This window comes from Amaranthus tricolor, chromosome 12, assembly GCF_026212465.1.
Source record: "Amaranthus tricolor cultivar Red isolate AtriRed21 chromosome 12, ASM2621246v1, whole genome shotgun sequence".
In the NCBI taxonomy this organism is placed as follows: domain Eukaryota; kingdom Viridiplantae; phylum Streptophyta; class Magnoliopsida; order Caryophyllales; family Amaranthaceae; genus Amaranthus; species Amaranthus tricolor.
In genome coordinates, this window is record NC_080058.1 from 4628653 (window position 1) to 4648601 (window position 19949).

A 19949-nucleotide genomic window follows, 5' to 3' on the forward strand; every position below is an offset into this window, starting at 1 on the left:
GGAGTATGGAATGTATCATCTACCTCACCAGAGTCGGAATGAGGTACTCATACCCCGCCTGACTCAATGCATCAGACAATGATGCGTTAATGGAGCCAAGGGTCTGAGAACATAGCCGATACCCCACATCAACTGGCGATGTAGCGGCCCCGTGAATCGTGTCATTGCATTGTATGAGCACTGATCGGATGCGCTCAGCCTGTATGTTATCATTAAATTGTTAAAAGATTCACATAAAAGTATTACTATATGTTATGAGTGTTAAAAGAAGACGTACCAGTAACGTAGATGTCGGATGGTAATGTGATCCTGGCTGTGCAAATGTGGTGTTCGTGAGGCGTAGTATAGAGATACGCCTGTACCAATTCATGTACACAGCAGAGTTTTGATCGGTGTAGTTATCTCCTCGAACAATCGAGATGCTCGGTCATTCCACGCATCTACCTGGGCCCTATGTCGTACTACGTAGTTTTTGTCCCCAGTCCTCCAATCAATAGCATGTAGCTGGGGTTGGGTGTCACAGGCATGCGGGATAAGCTGCTCCAAACCGAATTGGCGCATGACACGATCCGGGACATGTAGCTCGACGATGTCAAAGCATATAAGTGGACACCCCGATCTACAAATGTGTGGCAAAGCGTCCATCTTAGCCTTTGTGTAAGGCTGCCATGTCATCTGTAATAGAAATCAATATACTCAGTAATATATACAATTTATTCATAACTAATACAAATAATAAATGGTAATAACCTGCTCGTCCCGTTGTCAATCAAGTGCGTCTCTGTAGTAGACAAGAGTATGTGGGGAATGGGACCTCGTAAGATATACGCGAAGCCAGCTGCGACCAAACGAACATTGTTTAATATTTTCATGTATCATAAAATAGTGAAATTTTGAAATTGAATAGTGAATTGAATGTTGCTACCTTACTGCTAAAGGATCCCTCCCACGACGATGTTGTGAACCTAACACCGGTTCAAAATCCTCTGCATCATCATCCTGATCCTGTTGCCCAGCACGTCGAATCGTCCGAATTATAGGCCTCCCTATATGAACATGCTCCCAGGACCATATCTGTAACAATAATAAGCAACCTCCAATGTCCTTGGCACCCTTACGAGATGCTCGACATAAGTTACGATACAGATATGCCAGGGTAGCACTTCCCTAACTATACTCATCTACGCGCTCCAAGTCCCCTAGCAGAGGGAGATAGATCAACTGCACCGAGTCCCCGCTCTTGTCTGGAAACAAGATGCATCCAAATGGGTACAGAATGTACGCTCGCGCATGTCTATCCACTGTAATATCATCCGCGTCATCCTCCAGTACGCTGAAATGCTCTCTAAGCCAAGTCAACTTCCACGAGGATCCGGTGATGATCTTCGCCTGTGTGTGGTCTTGAGGGTTTTGTGACCAAACCCCTAGTAGCTCATGAACTAATGCTGGCCAATTTCCCTCTCCATGACCTATCACTGCCCGTCCTTCGATGGGCAGTCCCATTATAACTGCCACATCTTGCAACGTGATCGTTGCCTCGCCAACCGTGAGGTGGAAGGTATGAGTCTCCAACCTCCACCCCTCCACTAATGCAGTGATAAGAGCTCGATCGAGCTCTAAACCCACGCCCAATAACCTATGAATGTAACTAAAACCAGCTAATTCAACTACCTCTAATACTTTGTCAACCAGCTCCCAATGTAACGTACTCGCCTGGTAGTGCTGACGAGTAACCAACTGAGTAGTGGAGCCCTCCCAGGCAGATAAGCTCCTGTGTGTCGCCTGAAGCGTAAGCACTGATGGATCAACTGGGCCCGGCATCGCCATTATCGCTGTTACATACATAAGTGTTATGAAATTTACAAAAATATTATCAAACTCAACAAGATATTACAAAATGTTAATAAAAAGGCATACTTTGTTAACCTTCGAGGACATGTTTTCTTATTATGGCCAGTAAATCCACAAATGCTACATGTGTTACGAGGACGTGTCAACGGTGCATCCATTTCGTTCCGTATACGAGTTGATCGCGGACGACCCTTTCCACGCTTAGTTGAGAGATCTGGAACAACTGTAGGACCATTCCAAGGATCACAGGTGAACATGTCTAGAACAGGCATAAAGGTCTTCTTATACGTGGATACGCATTATGTAGTGCGAAACGAAGAGTCCAAAAAAGCATCATACGAAATGTTACGAGCTCGACATACTGCAAGAACATGTGAGCACAGTAACTTGAACATGGTTGGTTTCTGACAAGAGCATGATGTTGCTGTGAGGTCAACCATGTAGCATTTTCCACCTTTTCTTGTTATCTTGTTCCCACGACCAGTGGTGACCTCAAATATCCCACGAACTGTGTCATTTATACTAACATCATGAAATCGTGCTTTTTCAGCATTCTTATCAATCGTATCAGTTGGCTTCTTGGCATACATGTAACACCCCGAGATTTTAATGACGTAATTATTTAATATTTTAATAGTTTTTAAAGATTTTAGAATTATATTTAATTATCTTTTTTTTGAATTAGTTTAATAAATTTCTTTCACACATGAATTTAAATGTTAACTTATATATATATATATATATATATATATATATATATATATATATATATATATATATATATATATATATTAAAAATATAATTACGATTTCTTAAATAAAGAGGTTCGAATCAAAATGATTATTTTATTAAAATGTGTGAGCCCACGAAGGTGAGTCTCTTGGTTGAGTCTCACAAGAAAACGAATCGAGATAAAAATAAATAAATAAATACACGTAATAATAATAATAATCATAATAATAATAATAATAATAATAATAATAGTAATAACAAGTATAAAACCCATGAAACCCTAAATGCTTCAAACTAGCCGTCATTCACCTTCCCTTATTCCCCTTCTCTCTTTCTCTCACTCCCTCCTCCCTCACTGAGCAGCCGACAACCTCCACGAGCACCAGCAAGCAGCTGCCGCCTACGTGACCACCACCTGCAGCTCCACGCCTTTCCCTCCTCCACAAGCAGCCACCGCAGCAGCAGCCCTGTTCCCAACGTGTTGCTGCCGCCAGCTTGCTCCTCCCCTACTGCCGTCAAGGCTGCCGCCACCAGCAGCCACGGTCCAGCCGCGTGGTATCCTCCACAACCACCTAGTCTTCTTCACCCTTCTCTTGTTTCATCTTAGTAAGCCATCTCTTTTATTCTCTAATTAATTTTCTAGTTTTAATTGGAGTTTTATTAAGTGTATTGAGTTTGATGTTGGTTCTGTGTTAATGTCATTGAATCTTTTTGTGGGTAAGAATTTGATTGATGAATTAAATATGTTTATGATTTAGGGTTTGAAGTGTGATTTGAAATTATGGATTGTGTGTTGATTTTGTATTAGTTTCTTTGAGTCTTAGTATGGGTAGTAATTAAATATGTTATCTTTGAACACGAAACGATTAGGACTTGGATTTAGAGATGAAATTACTAATGATGTGTGTTTTATACTATATTTTGGTGATGATTGATTAAATAACTTTAAAAGTTGTTTTAAGATTTGGTCGATTGGTTATTGTTGTGAATAATTAGTAATGGTGATGATGTTAGTTGATTATGAAAGTGATTTTTGATTGATTAAATTGGAAATAATAGGGGTTGATTGTTGTAAATTACAAATACCCTTATTAGGTTGTTATTGAAGTTATAGATACATGATATTAGTAAGCCAAGAGCATAATGTCAACTTATCATCGATGGTTGCTAAAGTTAATTGTCGTGTTGTTTTGACTATAGTTCTTAATAGCTTTGGAGAATGTAACAAATAATATCCCGATACGATAACTCTAAGATTTGTCTTATCGTTATATTAATGTTATATTGAAATTGTAAGATTTAGTTGTGATTAGTTATTTTTTTTTGGTAACGCGAGCCGATATGCTCAAAATTAGTTAATCTAAAGAAACGATTCGCACATACTTCTACTTTAAATTGATGGATAGACTTATGTTGTGTTGAGTTAATGATTTTGACTTGTATTGAATGAGTTGTGTGCGTGCTAGAGTAATCGGAAACTCATGTTGAATGGGTGATAGCGGTTACTTTGGTATTTAGTTTGGTATGACAAAGTAGTTAAGGGAACTTATTAGTTCTACTCATAACTTATATGGGTGCCCATTTCGTAAGAGGAAAGTAGAGCCTTAGTTGGGGGATTTTTGTAACTTTTGGTCGTGCTGTGCGCTTGCAGGTACGTACACGCAGTAATTAATTATCATATTCATTGTTTCAAAGTATTATCAATATTTCATGATTATATGTATCGTATTAGAATTATAGAGCGCTAGAAAGTAAACTATACTAGCGTAGAGTCATAATAGTGATATAGGCAAGTAGAATGAAAGCATTAGGAGACTATGAGAACAGATTTATATATAGTAGAGAACGCACCATGGTTGTGTGCAGTATTGAAGTGATTTCCTACTTATGGAGCTTTGATTTATGATTGGTTGGCGTAACTCAACTGGATTATGTCCGGTTGATTTAATAGTCCCCTAGGTGAGGTTCGACGGGACCACTGTAAGGGGGGTATGAGCATGCTTTGGTCATTGGGCGTCGGGAGGCCGATAACGCCCCTTGACCGAGATGTTACCATGCGGGCCTTGCAAACCCCAATATGGTGGCCTCTTCACTGGTTTAGTACCCCAGTGTGTTAGTTTTTCCCGAAGGTAGGATCCGAGAGGGTCAGCTGGAGGGGGAATGAGCTCATACTTTGCCACTGGACACCGGGAGGCCGATAACGTCCTTGGCCGTGTCACTATGCCATGAATAGAGAAAGGATCCACTACCTTTGAATACCCTTAGAGAGATTAGTAGTTTGAAAGAGAAATTATGAGTAAATAGAGGTGTTAGACAGATGAGTAGACTTGTTGTCGCCATACTATATCGCTGTCTATAGTTTTGTTCAATGACTCTAATTATTATAAGTTCATTATTACTGACGTGTACGTGTTTGTGTTTATGTTTGATTGTTGATGAATTTCTATAATTGTCCTGCTATGACGCATTGGCCTTGGTCTAATGTCGAGCAACAGGAGGATCATAGACAGGCGTAGCAGGTATTGGAGCTTCTTTTGCTTTGCATTGCATTGGGGGAGAGTGATGAGGGCGAAGCATAACCTGTGTCATACTGCTATCTTTCGATTTTGTAGCTCTTGTTATCCTTTGTAAACTTGGGTTGTATATGTTTTGCTATGAGGCCTTGTGTCCTCCCTTGTATGTTTGTATTTCCGCTGCGTAGTTTATAACTTTGTACGGTTTTAAGGAGTCAAGTCATTTTAAAACGCAAGCGTTGACACGGGAACCACGATCCATGCTTGGCATGTTGATTTGAGAAGTCGGCGACGAATCATTTCGCCGTGACCTAGTGTTGATAGGCCGTTGATGCCTTTACTTTATTAGATTCTAAATAATTTTTGTTTTTCTACAAAGGCGCACAGTTTTAGGGCAGATGCTGCCGAAATTTTCACTCATCTTTTTAAAGTTAATATTTAAACATTTATTAAATTCTTTTCCTTTTTCTTTTATGTAACACCCGAATTTCCTCCCGTCCTTTACGGTTTTGGTTTTGTTAAGGGGTCGGAAATTCAGGGGTGTTACAATACACATGTCCATTCTCTAATCTGTTTCTCCCTAAATCCCTCCTTGTAGCGAAGTATTCGTTAACCCGGAAGAATGTCATCCTAACCAATGAAGTGATTGGGAGACATCTTGCCCCCTTCATTACGCCGTTGAACGCTTCAAACATGTTTGTAGTTTTTACTCCATATCGATGCCCACCATCGTGAATCAAAGTCCATTTGCGCTCAGGAATAGAACACCCACTAAGTACTTGTACGCGTCCTCGTTAAGCTCTTTAAGCCGATTCATATAGAAATTATACTTCCGAATCTTTGTCTGTTCAGAAGATTTTCCAAACAAGTTTTTAACTGCTATGTTTTTGAACTTCTTATGCACGTTCGAAGCTAGATGACGTTTACAAAACCGATGGAATGCATATGGCTCTTCCCAACCTTTTCCAACTCTATTCATTGCATGCAAAATTCCCTTGTGACGATCAGATATAACACATAAGCCGTCCCTTTTAGTCACGTAATTCCTTATACAATCCAAGAACCAACTCCATGTGTCATTGCTCTCCCCCTCCACAACGGCAAAGGCAAGTGGGAACAACTGGGAATTTGCATCTATCGCCATAGCAATCATATGTGTCCCTTTGTACTTCCCGTACAAATGTGTACCATCTATAGAAATAAGGGGGTGACAGTGGGGAAAACCCTTAATGGATGGTCCAAAAGCCCAAAAAATTCTCTGAAAGATAACTTTGTTAGGATCCATTGTCGGTTGGACTTCCCATTGTACCATTGTTCCTGGATTAGATTGCATTAATGCCTGTAGGTACCTTGGAAGCTCCTTAAAGGACTTATCCCAATCCCCAAATACTTTTGTTATAGCCTTATTTTTGGCCAACCAAGCTCTCTTATAAGTTACAACAAATCCGTATTTATTTTTTACAAAATTAACGATTGACTTCACCTTGAACGCTGGATCAACTCTGATCATATCCACGATAAGATCAGCAACAAATTCAGAACTAAGGAGGGGATGGTCGTCACTGTAATGTGCTGAGCAATCTTGATTCTGATCCTTATATCGCACAATCTTAAATGATCCCGTGGCGGTCATAATAGCTCTCATCCTCCATTCACAACCTATATCCTCCGCATTAGTGCATTGGATAACGTACTTTGAAGGCTCCGACTCAATCACACGGAAGTTTCTATTGTTAGAAATCGCCCAAGCTTTAACATTCTTCTTAAGGTGGTCTAAGGAGCTAAACTCCTGCCCTATCCTAAAGTCTCCATTTTCATTCATGGAGTTGTCATCGTTCCAGGTCATCCATGCATCAATCAATCTTTGATCAACCTCATCAATTCTAAGTCAATCTTGAGATGGAGCACCATCCCTAATCGCTGCATCTAGAGCTTCTCTTCTGTCATCATCCTCCTCTGAATCAGAATCAATATGCTCATCCTCCTCATCTAAAGAGTCAACCTCGTTGGCATTATGCCTACCCAAGTGACTCGTGGAAAAGGTGTTCATTACACCACCACCAATGCCACGTGAATGAGTTGGAGAAGTAAACTCATCCAAGTGCTCATTAACGTAATTTGGGTTACTTAACATTTCTGTGAATGTATCATGGTGTACACTAGGACCTGATTCTGGAAGTTGCATGCTAGTTATAACTTTCGTCGCATTACCCAAATTTGCAACCAATTCAACATAAACCCCCATTGCCGTTCTAGGGGCTTGTGATGCCGCATAAGCAAGAGCACTTCTGCTTTCATCATTCTTAATTGGGACTAACACATTTTTTCCAGTCACCGGATATTTCATGTGTATTTTAAACATAAAAGAGTTGCGATCACAACCAATTACATTATAGATTTTGCCATGAAACACCTCAAAATTTGTATTCTCACGATGGATAAACATCACTTCATTTAATCCTCCATTATACACAACATCGGATCCAGTATAACTTACATCCCCACCCCAATACACTATAACGGGATAATGATCCATATTTTGCAAACACAAGCATGTTTTTCATGTGATTTCACATACACTTTATTGTTGATTATGAGTAAAGGAAGTGTAAATGTGAATACAAAAATTTGTGATATTAAGGTATTAGAACACTTATTAAAAGGTTTAATTAAAATATAAAGCTAAAAATACCATGAATATATACTAAAACCATTAAACTAACCATACAAAGTAATAAAATTTCATTGAAGCATTTCATCAAACACTTTATATGCATACAAACCAAATCATAAAATTCAACTACAAATGTGTAAAATGTATACTTAAATGATGAAATCAAGAGAATGTAACAAACAATCAATGTATTCATAACTTCAAATTACAACAATAATGAACAAAAAAACAATTTGCAAGTTGAAAAAAATTAGGGTTATATTCATACCTTAAATGAGGATAAAATTAAACAAGTAGAAAAGGAGAAGATGGGAATGTAGTTGATTAGTTTAGTTGAATGAGAGGAATTGTAAATAAGAAGTGAATGAGAGTGAATGTTTTTTTTTTTTAAGGTAGCAGCCGCAAGAAGAAGGAAGGAAGGAATGAAATGATAAAACAGGAAGCTGGGTGTGTTTTGTACAGGTACAAAACCACCACTTGAGATGGTGGTTTACTAAGGGCTTTTATTTTTTTTTTTAAAATAAAAATTAACTACTACAAAACCGCCACTTGAGATGGCGGTTTACTACAAAACCCAAAACAAAACCGCCACTTCAAGTAGCGATTATATTAAAAAAAAAAAAAGGAAAAAATAATTTTCTCCTGCCTATCCTACGTGGACGGTATTGTGGGAATTACTTTCCCATTTCATGCAAAGTGGGAAATAAATTTCCCTTTTGCCATATTAAGGGAAAAGATTCGTCAAAAGATTCATTTTTATGAAAGTCCTTTTGTGTTGTGCATAAGAAAGTGGCGTTAAGCTGTAACACCCCTGAATTTCCAACCACTTAACGAAACCAAAACCGTAAAGGACGGGAGGAAATTCGGGTGTTACATAAAAGAAAAGGAAAAGAATTTAGATAAACGTTAAATATTAACTTTAAAAAGGTGATGGAGATTTCGGCAGCATCTCTTCTAAAAATCGAACATGTGGTAGAACAATTAGCACAATAAAACATTAAACTAATCTAAGACATCATTGCCTTTAAAATCTCACACCAAAGCGGGATGATTCGTCGCCGGCTTCTCAAATCAACATGCCAAGCATGGATCGTGGTTCCAGTGTCGACGTTTGCGTTTTAGAAAGACCTAACTCCTTAAAACCATACAGAGTTATAAGCTACGCAGCGGAAATACAAATATACAAGGGAGGACACAAGGCCTCATAACAAAACATATACAACCAAAGTTTACAAAAGATAACCAGAGCTACAAAATCAAAAGATAGCAGTATGACAGGTTATGCTTCGCCCTCATCACTCTCCCCCAATGCAATGCAATGCAAAAGAAGCTCTAATACCTACTACGCCTGCCTATGATCCTCCTGCTGCTCGGCATTAGACCAAAGACCAATGTGTCATAACAGGACAATCATAGAAAGTCATCCACAATCAAACATAAACACAAACACGTACACGTCACTAACTAGCATCAAATATAATAAGGCCAACTACTAGATAACATTATATTATAAAACAACATAAGATGATTTCATAAGACGCAAGCACAGATAATAACCATTTATCGGCCACTTATACTTCTTAATTTCATTACGTGCTTTCCAACCCGAACCACGTGTTCTTGGGTAGAATGCAGGTCTTCACGCTCCTCTTTTCAACATAAACTCTTGCAAAACACGTGTAGTATCAACTCGACCAAGGCATCAACAGAATACCTAACACATGACCTTATAGAGCTTGTCTATCTTAAGGTAAGTGTGATCATAGTTTGTAATACCCTTGAGGTAACTTAACTTAGGCACACTTCTCACTAGCATAACTATTCTATCAATAAGTATATGTTCTATCAATGAGTAAACGTTCTATCAATGTGTAAGCTTTCTATCGAAGAATGAACCTTCTATCATTAAATAACTTTCGATCAATGAATAAACTTTCTATCACGGAATAATTTTCTATCAGTGGATCTTTCTCTACTTCCTGGCATAGTGACACGGCCAAGGGCGTTATCAGCCATCCGGCGCCCATGGCGAAGTATGAGCTCATGCCCCCTCCAGCTGACCCTCTCGGGTCCTACCTTCAGGAAAAACTAACACACTAGGGTACTAAACCAGTGAAGAGGCCACCATATTGGGGTTTGCAAGGCCCGCATGGTAACACCTCGGTCAAGGGGCGGTATCGGCCATCCGGCGCCCAATGACCCAAGCATGCTCATACCCCCCTTACGGTGGTCCCGTCGAACCTCACCTAGGGGAATACTAAATCAACCGAATATAATCCAGTTGAGTCACGCCAGCTAATCATAATCTAATACTTTATCAGATGGGAATAACTTCCACTTTCGACTATTAATGAGCGCCAAAACCCACTGAGCCACTCAATAGAATATGAAATTCACCTATAAAGGAGTCTTCTAACTCCAATTAAGGCATAATCTAATTCTTAAATAAATAAGGGGGTGGTCCCCGCCTCCGACTAACACTCTCATTCTCTATAACTATTTTAAGCGCAGGGATTTCATAGTCGATAGCTCTTCGTATAAAGTGTATTCACTAGTACCTCATAGTTTTCATACAATGTATATTATCACAATAAACAATAATATCTTAAAGCAAATTGCATATAAGGGTTAATTACTGCGTGTACGTACCTGTAAGCGTCACTGCACGATCAAAAGTCACAAAATCACCCAACTAAGGCTCTACTTTCCTCTTACAAAATGGGCACCTATATAAGTTATGAGTAGAACTAATAAGTTCCCTTAACTACTTTGCCTTACCAAACTAAATACCAAAGTAACCGCTATCACCCATTCAACATGAGTTTCCGATTACTCTAGCACGCACGCAACTCATTCAATACAAGTCAAAATCATTAACTCAACACAACATAAGTCTTTCCATCAATTTAAAGTAGAAGTATGTGTGAATCGTTTCTTTACATTAACTAACTTTGAGCATATCGGCTCGCGTTACCCAAAAATAACTAATCCCAACTAAATCTTACAATTTTAATATAACATTAAAATAACGATAAGGCAAATCTTAGAGTTATCGTATCGAGATATCATTTGTTACATTCTCCAAAGCTATTAGGAACTATAGTCAAAACAACACGACAAATAACTTTAGCAACCATCGACGATAAGTTGACATTATGCTCTTGGCTTACTAATATCATTTATCTATAACTTCAATAACAACCTAATAAGGGTATTTGTAATTTACAACAATCAAACCACAACAATTAGTAGCTATTATTCTCAATTTAATCAATCGAAATCACTTTCATAGTCAACTAACATCATCACCATTACTAATTATTCACAATAATAACCAATCGACCAAATCTTAAGACAACTTTTAAAGTTATTAATCAATCATCACCAAAATATAGTATAAAACACACATCATTAGTAATTTCATCTCTAAATCCAAGCCCTAATCGTTTCGTGTTCAAAGATAACATATTTAATTACTATCTATACTTAGATTCAAAGAAACTAATACAAAAATCAACACACAACCCATAATTTCAAATCACACTTCAAACCCTAAGTCATAGTCATAAACATGTTTAATTCATCAATCAAATTCTTACCCACAAAAGATTCAATGAAATTAACACAACACCAACATCAAATCAATACACTTAATAAAACTCCAATTAAAACTAGAAAATTAATTAGAGAATAAAAGAGATGGCTTACAATGGAGGAACTAGAAAAGGGTAAGATTGTAGGTGGTCGTTGTGGTGGTGGAGGACCAAGGTGGGGAGTTGGTGGCACTAGGGGCCGCCGGCTGCTGTGAGAGCAACACGCAGCCCTGCTCGCTGCTGGGAATAGGCGACACAGCCCACTGCTGCTCGAGATTGTTCGTGGGGAGGAAGAGCGCCTGCCTTGGTTGGTGGCTGCTCGCGGTGGAGGGAAAAAGGCAGGCGGCCTAATGGTGGTGAACTGAGGCTGGTCGTGAGCGGCTGATTGAGGCCAACTACTGGCGACACAGCAAGGGGAAAGGGAGAAGAGAAAGAGAGAAGAGAAGAGAGGGGGGAGTGACGGCGTGAATTGGGTGAGGGAGGGAGTAATATCCCCTTAAAACCCTAACTCATCCTATTTATTTAATTTATACACTTATTTATTTATTTGTTTACCTAGGTTCATCTTCTTGCGAGGCCCAACTAAGAAACTCACCTTCGTGTGCTCACACATTTCAATAAAATAAATATTTTGATTCGAACCTCTTTATTTAAAAATCGTAATTGTATTTTTAATATAAATATATGTTAATATTTAAATTCGTATATGAAAGGAATTTATTAAAACCACTTCAAAATTAATTTAATATAATTATAAAATACCCAAAAGTTATTAAAATATTAATTAATGACGTCGGAAAATCTCAGGGTGTTACAGACTACCCCCCTTAAAAGGAGTTTCGTCCCCGAAACTAGAGTAACAAGAGTACAATTTATGAAAATTTGTATTTCTAATAACTCAAGAAGATGTTTTAACTATTTTAAGCTCCAGAATTGACTCAAGGATCATGACTTTATTGACACTATTAACAAAAGGATACTCAATCTATCAGAATATTCATACATATCTCATTTCGAGTATTTATAATCACCTAAATTGGCTCAAACAACTAATCAAAAGCATGTAAATATCAGACCAATTGATTCAAACAATCAATCAAAAGCATGTAGATATCACACAAATTGGTTCAAACAATCAATCAAAAGCATGTAAGTTTGTAATAGGTTGTTGTCAGACGCGAAAATGCGTGAAAACTCAGGAGAAAGTGCGTGTAAACGGGCGAAATTCTATCGCATTCTACCCCCCCTCTAATTATTTAATATCTCTTATCTCAGTACTATACACCTTAGTATCTAGGTCTCAATATGTTCTCTTAGTAAGACAACTCTCCTCAATGTTTACAAAAGTAAGGGATCTAGCACATGTGGCTTATAAAAAGTGTATCACTTGAGCTCGTAACAACACGAATGTCTAGTTATCTAATGTAATTCTTCAAACAACTTTTCCACTTCTACGTGACCACCTAAGGTCGTACTTTATGATAATCTTGTAATGTACGAAAGGTTTAAATATTATAATTTAAACCATAAATGGGGGTAAAATATCAAAACAACAAAGTCCTAAAAAGTAAAGAGCACGAATTAGCTCAACACTTAACTCATATTACAATTAGACACCCTAGGCCTAAGGATACTTGAATCTTACAAAACTAGTTGGTTATCAACTCCCAAATCGATTCACCGCTAACTTTACTTATCATAACATAATTCTAACCTTTTACTTACATGAAATCCTCTTTTCATTAATCATATATGATCAAATCATTTTATAACATTTTAAATCATTCATCATGACTTGATTAATAAATTAACAACTCAAATTAATAACTCATAACATAATACATGTTCAAGTGTATAGTCCAATTATATATACCACATTTTAACAAGTTACTGTAGTTAATAATTATACGTTCATAGCCATGACACTAATACACATATCGTAATTGTTCAATAATAACATCCCTTATCCATCATTATATCAAATTCTAATTATGACAATATGAGGATGATTAGAACATGAAGAGCAATGTCAAAGGTTACCAACATTTTTCAGCTATTCACTTCTCATACGACTAGATATGTTGAAAGTATAGAATTTATATCAATTAACATCACGAACTCATATATTACTAAAGCAATGCATCATGTACATATGTAACGACGGTACTAATGGTACTAATAGAGTAATAATAAAAGTGATGATCAACAAAGATGACGTTTTATGTATACAAAAAAATGCAAGATGAAAAATAACCGATGAACACACCTACATCATCGCAATTTCCAATATCAATAGCAAAGCAGTTATGTATCATCCAGTTTGATAAAGTTGTGATACCAATACTAATTCACAATATCCAATCTACATCATAACATTTCCATCACAACACTACCTCTAACTATAACACCATTATCGAAACCCTATGACTGTTACATTAACGATCCTAACACTATACTAAAGTACAACAACACAAAGCTAACAAAATAAAGCAACACTTGAGATTATGCATGTAACACGGTAATCTCGATACGTAATTAACATTAATGAAATTTTTTACAAAAATAATGCGGAAGTCTCAAAATGTCGATCTGCTAAAAACTTTTAAAAATTAAAAACTATTTATAAGAAATGATAAATATTACATAAAATTAGGAAAATAAAATATATATCGTTTGTTTCAAAAATACACAATAATTAAAATTAAATACGTCAAGATCATCAAACATGAAGTATATAAATAATTTGCAGCTAAGTCCTCGATAACATAATAAATTATAGCTGTGGCCTGGATCGAAACCTGAAACTAAATCCTGCAACATGCTGCCATCCATAATACGGATGACAGCCGATTGAATCGGTCAGCGCTTAACGCCGAGCATAACTCCCTATCCAGCTCAAAATACGAAAATAATACACTACATATACAAAATAATAATTAAAGTATGAACTTATAATTAGCTGACACTACTGTATAGTTTCACGAAATTCTTTTACTGTTCCATACTTTTAAGTCATTAAGATATCATTCTCAGCCTTGGCAGAAGTACGTTACTGTCACTTATACAATTCAGTAATCTTAATACTTAAGCAAGTTCAGTTGGTTAATACTCATAACCGTACCATGCCTCATAGCATCAACAGTAGTCAAGTTTATCACTGATCAACAAGCACAACAATATGACACTTGATATATGTAAGGGTCTGGCTAGATTAGGGTCGAAACCCTACATCTAATTGTGGTGGGAGTCATCACCCCTCCAATACAATTATGCTCGAGCTTCTACAGGATAGGTAGCTAACCCCCTGTCTTACACCGCATTTTACGTGCCGGCTAACACGGGCGCCGGGATTTTACATGTCGGTCCATGGTTCGACATTACCTTACTATCAGGGTCATTCAATCAATACACAGATAATTTCACACAAGCACATCACATTTTTACTACTACAAGTTGACTTTGTCTTTGACCAACTTAGATGGTAGCTTCCTTATTTAATAAGATTCTACCTTTATGCCCTTCTAAGTTCACTACTAAAGTTTTACACATTAAACTTTATTTAAAACTTTATTTTTAATAGTTCATTTGTTAAATAAATTTACACTAATAACTTAATATTCTATTAATAGTCTTTAGATTAATATTTTTCACAAGTAGCTACTAAATATTATTTCTCTTGAAATAAGTTTTAATAATCAACATTTCTAACTTTAAAACAAATAAATATTTTAATTCTTTTCACAAAAACAAATATTCTAATTATAAATCAAGTAAAACTATATTCTATGGATAAATTTTCAAAATTCAACAAATTCACCAAAAATGAATATTCCAAGTTGAAAAACAAGTAGAACTTATCAAGTTCACAAAAATCAATATTCTAATTATAAAACAAATACAACTTATTATTTTACGAAATCAATATTTCTAGTTATAAAACAAGTAACACTTTATAAGCTCACAAGAATCAATACTTCTAGTTATAAAACAAATAAAACTTATATATTCACACAAATCCATAATTCTTGTTATAAAACATGTAAAAACTTTATTCTTTTAATATTTTCATAAAATCGAAATTTCACTCAAAATTTTAAAAGGGCAAATTTTAAAAAAATCTTCTTTACATCATTTTAAATAAATTTTGGTCAAATAGTCAACTAAAGAATATTTTGTACTAACTAGTTACTTCATATCATAAAAGTTACTTTTATAAAAAAAATCTCATATACACAAGAAAACACTTTAATATTTTATAACTTATAAAAAAAAAATTCTCAAAACTCATCTTTTCAACTTGTTATTTTATTATAAAAAAATGCTTGTAATAAATTAAAATAGTAAATAAAACCTTTTCTTTTATGATAGTTTCCAAATGACCTATAATTATTTTTAGACCTTTTTCACTAAAAAAAAAACTTAATTAGTTTATCATAATAAATTGTAAATTTAAATAATTCACATAATCACTAAAATAAAAACTTTTACACAATAAATAGAAACTTAATATAACTTTAAGGATAAAATAAATTAAAGGATAATGACAAAAAGTTTAACATAACCATACTCAGTAAAAGTATGTTCGTAAAATAGCACACAACTTTATAAACTAGTTTATGGGCTAACATAAACATATTAACAAAATTTCTAACATAAAAAAAAATCTTAAATATAATAACATTTCTAATGTAACACATAAAAAATAATACTTAATATCACTAGAATATGATATTTTTCACCAACTTTCTAAACATGTTAAAAAATTACTAATTAAAATACTAAAAATACTTTTAGCATAAACATACTTAAATAATCTTAATTATGATTTCATTAAACTAACTTCTCACTTAAAGATACTCAACATATTTAATACTTTGCATATTATAAAGTAAATATAATGTAAAAATTCCACATGGGAGTAGTAGTACTAAGTACTAATAAGTAAATATGATCCTCCATGCTAATTAAATACTCCAAGCTCCAATGCTCCTAAAGTGATGGCATTCTAAATTCCCAAAATAATTACCCAATTCCAAAAAGATGATGTTATAAGTACCCAAAATAATTATCCAACCCCAAAATACTTGGAAAATAATTATTTATGCTCCATCTTCTAGAATTAATCAACTATAAAAAATAAATAGAAATTTAGTTCTTGATTTTATAAAGTGAATTTAGGAGGAAAATAGAAGAAAAAATATGGGGCATGAACTTGTAGATGTATACATGGAAGGGTAGGAAATAAATGAGTTTTGCTTCAAATTTCCTATGTAGAATCCTTAGGTAAAAATTAGTATATAAGGGAGATATTTAAGGGACAAAATCTTAAAGAATTTGGATATAAAAATAAAAAGCATGCTCCAAATCTAAGGATATTAAATGTTGTTTTAGTTGAGATAAGCACCATTTTCTTTGGGTCTCAATGTATAAAAAATATATATAAAAAAAAATCATTTAAATTTATAATTATTAGAAAATAGTAGTATTTTGTACTCTTTATGCACTATGTATTTAATTCGTTATGTTGAGATGAGAAACACAAACATCCTTAGTGAGGTTTCATTATTCATGTAAGCAAAATGATACGTTTGTGGATGATAAACCAAAGCAAAATTAAATTAATTAGTAAATTTTTTAAAAGTAACATTTGCCAAACCATATGCATAGGGAGGGTGTTACGTAAAATACTCTTTTTTTGAGTTAGCTACTACTCCCTCCTATTTTCTTTACTTGTTCTATTTATTTTTAACACATTTGTCGATACACATTTTTAAATTTAAATATCTTTAATTGTGCTTGAGTAAAACTTATAAAAATTTAATATTAATAAAATTTACGATAAAACGAATCATATAAGATCCCACATGACTATGTTGTAACTTATAGATTAAGAACAAATCACATAATAAGAGTGATTGATAAATAGTGTTGAAAAACCAAATAGAACAAGTAAAGCAAATGGATGAGAGTATTAATTTTGAGGCATTTCTATTTGTAGTAGCTAATGATCTCGCATTTTATTTTCTAATTTCATCAGAAAATTATTTCCTCTTTATATCATTAATGTTGGGCTATGGGCTCCTTCCTATGGAAAAATCTATTTCAGAAGCCACATGTCTTTGTGTTTGATTTATGGGGAAGCCCAATGGTGGGTTTTGGAAGCTTCTTTTAAACATAAAAACTTGTATGCGGCCGTCTCATGCGTGTGACCAAAAAAATTTTATACTTGTTGAATTCAAACCTTAAAATACACTTTTTTTGACTGAAAAAGCAAAATTTAACACTGAAAATCCCTACTCCAGGTCTAAATTTTTCCTTTCTAAAGGCTTAATGTAATTTTTTAGCTATGGACTTCAATCCTTAAAACGCCCATTCCACCATTTAAAATGTCAATTCTAACATTTAAACCCCCTACTCCAACCCTTAATTTTATATTTTACTTACCTGCTCTGTGTAAAATATTCATTTCAAGACTTTAGAATGTTTATCCCAATGGTTTAAAGTTTGTCAAATTCAAGACTTAAATAGCCTATTTCAAGGTACAAAGTGTCAATTCAAGCTTTAAAATGGCAACTTCAAAATTATGGGTTGGATCTAAAAGCGATTGCACATATGCAGCCGTCTCACAAGAGATTTGTTGTCTTTTAAAACCAATTTTCAAATGAGACTGTGGTATCCATCCGAAGGTCCAACCCATAAGAAAAAATAATTATAATCAATTTTAAGCCTTAAAACACCTATTTTAAGACTTAAAATGTCAATTTTAATACTTACTACTTTGACTCTAAGCCTTAACATTTCTTTTCCAAAGGCTTAAATTTTATTTTTCAACTGATTACTCAAACTACTAAAATATCTATTTTAATACTTAAAATCCCTACTACAAGCCTTAATTTTCTTTCAACAAGGCTTAAAAAGACTATTTCAACTCTTAAAAATGCATACTTTAATGGTTTAAAGTTGTCACTTTCAAAACTTAAAATGTCCATTACAAGATTATAAATGCTTGTTACAAACTTTAATTGGCAACTATGAAAAATTATTTTAAAAATATTTTTATTTATTTGTAATTTTTTTTAGGAAAAATTACAAAAAACTACCTAATTTATAGCACATTTTGCAAAAAACTACCTAATCTTATTTTTTTTGCAAAAAAATACCTTATGTAACATAAATGTTTGTGGATAGGGATGGTCATGGGTCCAGGACCCTGTTGGACCCGCTCCGGACCCGCCCCTTTTTTAAGGGTCTGGGTCTTAATTTTTGAGACCCATCGGATCCGGGTCGGATCTGGATCCAAAAAATATCTGACGGGTCCGGGTCCGGGTCCCAAGGTGCAGACCCGGACCCGGACTCGGACCCTAGACCCGCCTTCAGACAAGTGTTTTTACTTACGCATTTAGACAAGTGTTTGGTTTTTAATTATGCATTTAGACAAGTGTTTTTACTTTTTAGTAATTATTTTGTATTTGGGACTCGAACAAGTGTTTGTAATACGATAATAACTTGCTTACAAAAATACAAAAAGACTCGCAAAAGGTTCAATTTTGACAAATCAAAGAGACTTTGCTTAAGACCGATTAAGGACCCATTAAGGACCCTAGACCCGTCAGATCCGGAGGGTCTGGGTCTGGGTCTGAAAATTTTGGACCCTTAGGGTCCGGATCCAGGTCTGGATCTATAAAAAATAAAAGGGTCCGGGTCCGGGTCTAGCCAGACCCGCCCCATGACCATCCCTATCCATATCCATCCAACATGATGGTAAGGAGGAGTTTGATTTCTTTTCAAACTTACTTTACTTATGTAAGTATACTAGCTTAAAATATTATGATAGGTTTTGACCAAATATCTTTAGGTGTTTAAAATTTAGTTTAGGTATTAACCTAGCTTAAAAACTTAGTTAAATTTATTAATAAAAAATATTATAGTTTAAAATAGTTTAATAAAAGCGTTAAAGTTTTAATAAACCGTAAACTAATTAACGATTTTGAACTTTTCGTAATATAAAGAACAAAAAATCAAAAATTTTGGGCTCATAAAAAGAATCATATTCAGAAATCATAAAAAAATAATTTTAAGTTTCATATTCATATTAGTTTAAGAAATTAGACAAGTATCAGGAATTTAAAGGAATTAAATAAGTTTAAAACTTAAAAATCGAATTGGGAATTAAACATGAAATTTAATCAAGAATAAAAAAAATATAAATAGTTGAAATATAAGATTTTAGGGATTAGATAATGTTGGAGTTTAATAATCAAGAATTAGAAATTAAATTAAATGAATTAAGAATCAATCGGAAATTATTGAGATTTGGAATTTCGTGTCTGTTACAATGCATTACAAATATTCCTTCGCAAACAAGCGGGATTCAATCACCCTTCGACCTAAGATGCGAAACTTAGAACTAACAACTATAACATAATCGTTTGTATTAAAACACGTCAAAATTTCAAAACTCTTTCCATCAAATGCTTATTATGATCCAATGATTTAGTAACATCAAATTAAAACTCTTCTTAACACAAGTGCTAATATTATTTAACACTATTTATCGCATAATAATGATTTTGTATAATAATCGT